Below are 8,259 nucleotides of genomic sequence, written 5' to 3'. Positions count from 1 at the left end.
TACCTACTGCCTAATGGCGAATGAATAATTAAAAAATGCAATAAATAATGTCCTCGCAAATAATAAGCTATCAAAATAGAAGGAAAAATTTCACCAGAGCTTCATGTGTCATGTGCGACACGTGACACAAACAGACTTTTTTACACACGTGCATGGTATGACAAGAAAACAGTTTTTTTTATAAATATCAACATTTTATTTCTAAAATTTATATTTTTCACCAGAAATATTCACAACTCACATAATAAGCTTCGGTCCTATTGTTTACCATTGATTTACGCGGTCGATATTTCAAAACAATCAAATCTGATAACGCCTTTACAACGCGTCTTCTCTGATCAATACTTTGAAATTAAGGGACTGAATACGTTCATGCTGCAATTAGAAAGTTTGATTTCTTTTGCCCGGCGAATTTAAATTTACATTATGCTGCAATTAAAAGGTTTGAATTCTTTTCTCTGACGAATACCAATTTCTAAAAGAATATTGGCATTTCTGTCATGTATGAGACACCTGAATTTAAATTTTTTGTTTCGCTTACATCTTGTCTGATATTTCGTCAATGTTGATTTATTAGCAATTCACATGCTATTGGCTTTCAGGGCCCCTGTCACATGTGGTCGAAAGAGGCAACGATAAAACCTTATGAAAGAATATTCACAATATGCTATTGATGGTGGTGCATTTTGTAGCGACGGAAATTTGTTTTTTGAACATTCAACTCATTTGAATTAACTGTTCGAATCCATATATCGATTGTGATATATACAAAAAAATCTGTTGCAGATATCACGCACATATTCGTTGATATTACACTCTTGGAAAGCTGCTGAGTATGAAGTTAACTCGTGAAGTTTTCGAAGTAAATAAAATGTTTACTCATTCATTTTACTTGTACAAGAACAATGTGGCTTGCATACCCAAATATAAGGCATTAGACTTATGTTTCATGACTTATAATATCTCCATAATTCGAGGGGTAAACATTAAAAATCGAAAATCTCCCTCAAAGGGAAAGATAAATTTGTGTTCACCAAAAAATTTAACGTCTTGTAAATTCAGCGTATCTATATTGCAAACGTTTCCGAGACCATGCTCCATCAACTGTTCAAAAGGTTTGATAACTTAAGTAAAATCAATGAAGAAAAGACCAAAAGAAAGAGATTTATCCTTAAAAACGAAAAACGGACCAATGAATTTGTGAAATGTATCCATTAGCGATTTCAAAGGAACAAGAACTGAAGCCTGAAATTGGGTTTTAGTTCAATAAGTTAGGCTTATGTCTATCTATTTAAAGTTTATTGTCTACAGAAGTGAACTGTTGATATACAGTATATGGTCTCGGATATTAAACATTCGAAAAACTAAAAGTTCGAAGCAAAAATTTCACTTATGAAAAATAACTAAAAAAATTTAGCGCCAAATTTTACTGCTTATATTGTTTATACTTTATAGTTTCTCTTATAATTTAACGGCTGCGTTTGGTGATAACCTGATTACAATTCTTATTTATAGATGCACTAACGATTTTGCTATTATATCATCGAAAATGCTGATGTAAAACTCCGTGCTTATATAAATGGTCGACTGTAATAGAGTTCATGTATGTGATGCGGTGGATTTGTTAGTTATTATATCCTTGGTATATGTTTCGGACGTAGCAGTCCCAGGCCACGACGGATCGCGCATCTGACAGCAGATCTGTTACGTATTGGGAGAATCCTGCACAGTCTCCCCCTTCTATCGTTATGGTTTCGATTTTGATATACGTCCATACGAAACTGCGATCGGGGTTTGCTTATATCAAAAGCCCAACAGAAGATTCAGTGGTAATGCTTGCATGCCGATGGAATTTAATTCAACTAGGTAGAGAAGTATAGAAAGTGAGTGAGCTACATTTCGAGCTTCCTCTCTGTCGAAAAGTGTTCGAGTATATATTCCTTGTGATCGTTCTGTTTTCTATTACGATCATTAACCTTTTTACGCCTTCTTGAAGTGCCATGAGAATAATTAAATGAATTTATGCTTCCATCATCCATTCCTCGCCAGCCTCGTTGAAGAAGCCAGGTCATTGCAGCGCGCCAGAAAGCAGCGCTACTTAATATCTAATTAAATTCCTGTACTGTCTCCCGACATGCCTTATAATCGAGGAACGACAATGATTTATACAATAAGATCTCATCATAAGGTACCCATGACAATTAAAATGTACTTGCATCAATAATACGGTAATTAATGTATATGGTAATATCATATCAATAAAGAAAAACCAGTAAAAATCACAGAAAATCTCATTTATTCTACCTCTACATCATCTACAATGAAAGAGGAGGACTTCAGAGTACTGTAAGTGACACATATTCGCTCAATGTTTGTCATTTATTCTTAGCATTGAAAGTTTACAATAAGTTGTCATTCTTGGCTGATATGTGAATATCTATTTAAAATTATCACTCGATAATCCATGATATGTTTTTGAAACTAAACGCATACGTGAAGATTATGTTAAACAGAAGTCTTTTAATTTTCAGTCTCGGGCTGAAAGCTGTAAAAATGGTTTGATTAAAAATCGTTTAAAAGGAAATTCGTTTGGATTATGTCAACATAAAAATCATAGTTGTAAAAAAGTTCACAAAAAATTATTTCAATTAATAAAGTCAATCATTCAGCATTGAAAAATGGTTGCTTTGAACATTACTTTACAAGCTATTCAGCTAATGGATTTCATTGTTCCTATTTCATATTATGCGAAAGAGATCAGCCAACTAATGACTCAATTTTCGCTCGAAATAATAGCTCATAAATTGGATGCAACGGTTGCTATAAAATAAAAAATAAAATGAGAGTATTCCCGGTCAAAATAATTTCCTGCTGGACCCTTCCCGTTTAAAAATTCCTCCCACAGCATGAAGTTTGAATGATTGATGTATTCCAGTATTAATGGTGAAGTTTCACAAATCAGTGTTCTTCTGTATTATTCGTTGAAATAAAATTTTTATCTACAGAATAGGCAATAAATTGATGCAATTTTTACTGTTCGTTCCAGTTGTTTATGGCTCCTCGCAATGAGTTGAAAATGAGCGATTTCAAAAATAAATATACTTTTTCACTCTACCAGCCAGGATAAGAGAGTCAGAACGCGTGTCTGACGTAGTTACTCTTAGTAATTTCAGTTTTTTAAATGCTGAAGGGGAAAAAATATTTTGATGGTTGACTAATCTAACTCTAACTTTTCAGAAAACTCGTATGTATTCCGTAATCCGTATAGCCTCCACTACCACTAAGCAAACTATGAAATAAAGTGATTGGTAGGGATTGCGCATGAGAACTTGAAAACTATGTTAGGGAAGTAAATTTCATTGTATAATGATATCTCAGCCATGGGGCACTACATGTTATAAAGTTATAACAAAAAGTTTATAAATTGCGGCAAAGGAGTTATATGTTATAACATGTTCTTCAATATAAATATTATTTTTTTTAGATATTTCCTTGCATTTCGGTTAAATTTATATTCATGGAAAACTTTCAATGGATTTCCATGTATGAAATCATTCTCGAGGCTCGAACAAATGTAAAAAAAGAAGCATCGTAAGCTTTTCAACAACAAAATAAAAGTGCAGAGATATATTTAATTTTATCTTAAAATACCTATACCTTTTGGAAAAAATCAGAGATATCAGATATTGTACATCTTGCTCATGAATGGATTTCATTCAATTGGACCTGATAGCTGGCAGCCTACAATAGAGACTAGACTCACAGCGTAAGTTCGTAACAGGGCAAAACAGGCTACAGGCTGGCTGCATAACAGGCAACCGCAGTCCAGTGCCGCCTGGAACTTGTGGGTGGAAGGTGTAGTGATATGGCATGTGCCAGACGTATTTCTTGTGTGTCCAGAGTGGGTTCAATTTCCAATATATCAAACGAATTAATCCTTTCCAATTAAAAATTATTCGGTTTAGGAGGCGTTTGCACTCGGCTTATCTCGTGCCCTATGTATTTGATTGCTATCATAATGTAGAATTTCTTCGCCGACTGGACGGTTGAGAAGAATTCCAGTGGCCTCAAGTCATCTTGTCCTGGGTCGTGTACCTACCATCTTTGCTGTTCTCTGCCACTCTCACGGCTTCCATTATTGTGATTACTTACTTTTATGGAGTCATGGGTGAAGTGCTATGATTACGTTGTACTCAGCACACTTCAGGATCAATTACAGTATGAATAGACAAGGACTCGGGAGTAAAAGCATAACTGTGCTAAGTGGGTGTGCTTCGAGTTTTTTCTGATCACCCATGACTGATGACTCCTACGTAGAATTTGACTGGCACAATATTAGGTATGTACTCTCGAAGCTTACTTTGCACCACATCTGTCAACTAAGGCCATACTTTGAGCCTTCTATTGTGGAGTCGCAAGTTTTCTAAAAAAAATCATTGTTAATAAATTTAATGTATCGATGTCCATTAGATACTCGTTAAATGTGACCTCCTGAATCCCTATATACCTTCATGTTACCTACATTCTAATCATCCTTTACGGTCCTCAGTTTTTTTAACCGTATATACTCGAGATGACTTCATCCCTCAGCCACAGGGCCGTGCTATAAAAAATTGTTTAAGTTCACGTAGTGGCCGATTTCTCGTTGGAGATTGGTGGGATCAGCTTGAGAAGCCGTCTGTACGGTCAGTTATACCTAAGCTGACGGTGTAATGAACTCAGAACGAGATAGAAATACCCTACAGTTTTTGGTCAAGCAAGTGTGACGTCAGACTTGATTGTAACCTTTGGCTGTAAGAAGAGTTCTGGCTCTTTCATTCAAAATGAATCTTATCGGGATATCTCGGCCACCGATTTAAATTTTACAACATTTGTGAAACATGAAAAACCTGATAGCTGAAGCCATAAGTATTAATTTGAAATGTATCGCCTAACATGACACGTTCAGTGTTCATGTTTATACTTCCGTTGGTAACGTTGCGCTGCAGAGGGCGGAAGGCGGCCGCTGTCGAAACGGTTGACCGAGCAATTTTTGCGCGGCAGGTGAGGTGCCGTTATGCCACAAAAATTCCTAAGCGAGGCATGTGTTTGGGGTCAAATAGTCGGCAATCATACAGAAGATCGTTAAGCTTGTAGAATTGGATAACATGTCTACGGCTTGAAGGATCTTTGAGACCGTAACGTTCGTAAACTTGGAACTCGTGTTTGGGACCTAGTTGGCTAGATAGAGGATCGTTTAACTACCACAATGGATATCGATATTGGTATTCGTACCATTTCAGGGTGTTTTATTGTGCTGTTTGTCTGCTGTCTATTTTCAACGATAAATTTTTGTCAGCAACAGTTTTAGTGGCTTGCAAAATTTTTCGATAGTATTTAGTTATGAAAGGACTCGCATCAAGTATTTGTCATTGCCCCAACTTAGACCAGGTTCTTTAGTACAAATATCATTATTTTGATGTAAATGGAAATCAATTCGTACACTTCTATTCAATCTCTGCACGCCGTCTTCCTAAGGTGTCAGGACTGGGCAACAAGTTTATCGCGATTTGTATATTATACTTATATAGATGCAGGTAACGTTTTTTTCGCTATGAATTTCGGTATTTCCCACAATTCTTTTTAATTTTAAATTTTATTGCAAAATTTTCAATCTCTTATGTTCATGCAGTGAAACCGATCATTTCTTGAACCACAGTCGAATTTTTTCATATGATATCATATACCTAATTCGATTATGAAACAGATTTACTTTCGTCTCCTATATTTTCTTATCACGATTGTTATCCTCATAAGTATGCGAGGGCGGATTGTCGGGTCCATAATTAGCCTGATTGCCTTGAGTCGAGGAGGGGATGTGTACGTAGTGTTAGCCAACCATTCATCGGACGGGGATATTTGGTTCTACACTTGATAAGGAGTGTTAACTGCTACACGCAATACGCTAGTAGGTGTACATGATTGGTTCTCCGCCCTGATAAGGAGTGTTGATTGCTACACGCAATACGCTATAATAGGTGTACATGATTGGTTCTCCGTCTTGATAAGGAGTGTTACCTGCTACACGCAATACGCTATAATATGTGTACATGATTGTTGTTGACTGCTACACGCAATACGCTATAATAGGTGTACATGATTGGTTCTCCGTCTTGATAAGGAGTGTTAACTGCTACACGCAATACGCTAGTAGGTGTACACGATTGGTTCTGCTCTGCCAGGATAAATAGGTATAGGTACCGTAGTAGTTTTAACTGCAACATTGCTTTGCTACAAGCAATGCACTACATGTCCACCATATATATGAGTGTAAACCCATGTATACCCATATACATGGGTGCGAAAATTGGTGTAATTCGACAGAAGCCTTTCATTTATGCAAGTTTGATTGAAGACCAGAGAATGCTTTTTTTAACAATCTTCTTAGTTGTGTTTTTTTTCAGTGAGTCGAACAAAATTTCTCGCTGACGGCAGGAAATCTAAAAACAGGGTACCAAATGACATTTTAATGGCATGAGACGTTTCGAATATTCATTATCAAGCTGGTGAAGGATTTCGCAACCCTTGAGATTGAACTTTGGAAATGACTGTAGTAGGTACAAATCAAGGGTATTGTGAGTACGAAAAAACAATTAGGATTGTTAATAAAAAGCATGCTCTGGTCTTCAATCGAAATATACATGGGTCTACACCTGTATAGATATACCTAAACACAATTAGGTGCGCATGAGTTGTTCTCCTCTGCCTTGATGAGTGTTAACTGCTAGACGCAATATGCTAGTAGTATTGAATTACACGCTGTACGCAAGTATTAAATTGCACGCGATACGCAAGTATTGAATTGCACGCGATGCGCAAGTATTGAATTACACGCGATACGCAAGTATTGAATTGCACACGATACCGTACGCAAGTATTGAATTGCACGCGATACGCAAGTATTGAATTACACGCGCTACGCAAGTATTGAATTACACGCGATACGCAAGTATTGAATTACACGCGCTACGCAAGTATTGTATTGCACGCGATACGCAAGTATTAAATTGCACGCGATACGCAAGTATTGAATTACACGCGATACGCAAGTATTGAATTACACGCGCTACGCAAGTATTGTATTGCACGCGATACGCAAGTATTAAATTGCACGCGATACGCAAGTATTGAATTACACGCGATACGCAAGTATTGAATTACACGCGCTACGCAAGTATTGTATTGCACGCGATACGCAAGTATTGAATTGCACGCGATACGCAAGTATTGAATTGCACGCGATACGCAAGTATTGAATTGCACGCGATACGCAAGTATTGAATTACACGCGATACGCAAGTAGTGAATTGCACGCAATACGCAAGTATTGAATTACACGATTTATTCTTCTCTAAATTCGAGTCCCAAGCTTCCGAGTTTTTTATTAAAATAATTTTTAACTAAATTATGATGTTTACTATTCTGCAGACATAAAACATAGCATCGTCATTCTCGGATCAGCGACACTTTTGCTGAGATTCATGCGTGGTAAATTTGCTTATTGTTTGAGGTGAACCACTTCTCGAAATGCTCAAGCAACAGCTTTCAGATTTATTCTAAACAATAAGGAATCTCTCAATAAAGAATTGCGTGCTTTGGCTCAATGCTCATGGTTAGTTCGGCTATTTTTGCCGTGTGAATGTTAAGAATAAAGCGATAAAAAAGGAGTCGCTTAGGAGAAAGTGGCAACTCAAGCCTGAACTTCATGGCTGGCGAGATTTTTCTCTGACAGGCCAAGCTCTCCGTATTTACGCTATGCCGAAACTATAGGAAGCTGTTTCTTCCCATAATATTTTATTGCTCACGTAAACGCTGTATCATGTGTAGATTTTTTTCTGCTCATGAGCCAGATTTATAAATCCAACAACACAATTTTCCTACCCAAGACATTGGAATTGTTTTTTTTTCGTATCAATGAATCAGTAAGCATTTTCTTGAAATTCACACATAATGGAAGTTTAATTTAAGTGGGAAGTCTGTTTTTTTTTATTTCTTGTGCAGTTGTTTTGATTTTATCCTGCACTTTTATTATGACAGTTTGCCTGCAAGTGCGTTGCCCAGGCGGCTCACGGCTCACGATTAAATGTCTCATGGCTCATGAACGTTTCGTTTTGTTTACAGTTGATTTGAAAATATAATGCCAACTAATCGGTGGAAGAGTGAAATGGTATTGCGAGTTACCGGTAATTAATATAACACAATAACTACGTATGCATTGAC

The sequence above is a fragment of the Hyalella azteca genome, unplaced genomic scaffold (assembly GCF_000764305.2).
Source record: "Hyalella azteca isolate HAZT.00-mixed unplaced genomic scaffold, Hazt_2.0.2 contig11274, whole genome shotgun sequence".
Classification (NCBI taxonomy): Eukaryota; Metazoa; Arthropoda; class Malacostraca; order Amphipoda; family Hyalellidae; genus Hyalella; species Hyalella azteca.
This window is presented reverse-complemented; position numbering follows the sequence as displayed.